Source organism: Rhagoletis pomonella, unplaced genomic scaffold (assembly GCF_013731165.1).
Source record: "Rhagoletis pomonella isolate Grant_MI unplaced genomic scaffold, Rhpom_1.0 Rhpom_scaffold_00194, whole genome shotgun sequence".
Lineage (NCBI taxonomy): Eukaryota > Metazoa > Arthropoda > Insecta > Diptera > Tephritidae > Rhagoletis > Rhagoletis pomonella.
In genome coordinates this window covers 44079-45771 of record NW_023458748.1, presented here as the reverse complement: position 1 = coordinate 45771, position 1693 = coordinate 44079, and the positions used below count along the sequence as shown (strand labels likewise).

Sequence of the window (1693 nt, the reverse complement as noted above, 5' to 3'; positions counted from 1 at the left end):
TTAGCCAACCCAAGAAAATAAGACCCCAAAATCGATGCTTTATTTCTGGATTTATGTGTTCGAATTGAGGACGAAGTACACAGTGCGGCGTCGCTTTCCAGTTTTGCTTGGAAAACAACACCACAGATTTTCTTATTCTTCTTCTTTTTTGGCGCTGTAACCGCCTAAGCGATTTTGGCCGAGTTCAGCAAAGCATGCCAGTCGTTTCTCCTCTGTGCCAACTGACGCCAATTGGAAACGCCAAGTGAAGCCAAGTCCTTCTCCACCTGATGTTTCCATCGCAGTGGGGGCCTCCCTCTTCCTCTGCTACCACCAGCGGATTCCGAGTTGAATACTTTCAGAGCTCTGGCGTCGGTATCCATTCGAACTACATAACCAAGCCAGCGGAGCCGCTGTATTTTAATACGCTGCACTATGTCCATATCGTTGTAAAGCTCATACAGCTCATCGTTCCATCGTCTGCGGTACTCGCCATCGCCAACGCGTAAAGGGCCGTAAATCTTCCACAAAATCTTTCTCTCAAACACTCCAAGAGTCGCCTCATCGTATGTTGTCATTGCCCATGCTTCTGCGCCATATACCAGCACGGGCGTGGTTTTCGTACGTCGAGAGAGGACTTTACTCCTGAATTGCGTACTCAGTCCAAAGTAGCACTTGTTTGCAAGAGTGATTCTGCGTTGGATTTCAATGCTGACATTAGGTGTGTACTCGTATTGAGAGGACAAAATTCTCCAGCTGCAAAAGTTCTGAGAATTTAGCAGCATTCGCTCTCAAAGAGAAGAAATATCAACAGAAGTACGAGAACGCAAAATTTGCAAAAACTTGCAACCTTCGAAACAGCTGATTAATGCACAGTTGCCACTGGTGAATAATTTGGCAATTTATTTTCTGCTTGGTACATTTTCTCCAGATTTGGCATTTTAAACAATTGAATAGTTTTGGATAAGAAAAACCTTTTTAAAATACAAATTAATTATATCGGATTGAATAAGTTATTTTTCTCATAATTATTTGTGATATCACATGGTGACGCATTCAAAAACAAGAGTATCTCCTCCAAACACGCATCAGTGATCAAAAAAAGAAAAAAATGTAATTAGATATAGCTACAGATGTAGCTTTAAAATTATAAAATTTTCATTTCAGCAATCAACTTACCAAAACCGAAAACTTCAGCAAAAAAACATTTCAGCATGCTGCATTTAAATCTATTTTGGTAAATTTAAAGGAAAATTATGGTACAAACGAAAAATGTCATACGGTAACCATAGTCAGCACACACTAAAGTAAGCAAACTCGAGATTTATAGCAAATATACGAAAAATAAACTTAACAATCGTTGTGCTTACTAAATTTACTCACTTTTTCGTTGTATGCTAGCATTAATAATAAAATTTGCAATAAATAACTCACAAAGGCCATACCCACCAAACAATTTGTGTTGCCAGCAATAAGAAAACGTGTCGCCCTCGGAAACAAATTTATTGCCGGTAATATTGCCATCGAATCGATTTCCTATTACCGGTCGCTCTAAAACGTCCGCCGAAGGCAACTCGTCTGGGCGAGTCGTTTTCTTATTACCTGAATGAGTCCTTTTCTTATCGCTTCAGGCGATTTTTGGAATAATTTTATTCTTTTTAATACTTCATTTATTTTTTTGTACCAAATTGCAACTTACAATCGGAATTAATTC

The 1693-nt window shown here is 39.0% G+C and overlaps 1 protein-coding gene across 1 annotated transcript in view; it reads right to left on the bottom strand.

Annotated features, from left to right (window-relative positions):
• The window catches only part of LOC118750282, a 6032-nt gene that overhangs the window by 404 nt on the left and 3935 nt on the right, over positions 1 to 1693 (bottom strand). The gene's annotated exons all lie outside the window — the stretch shown is intronic.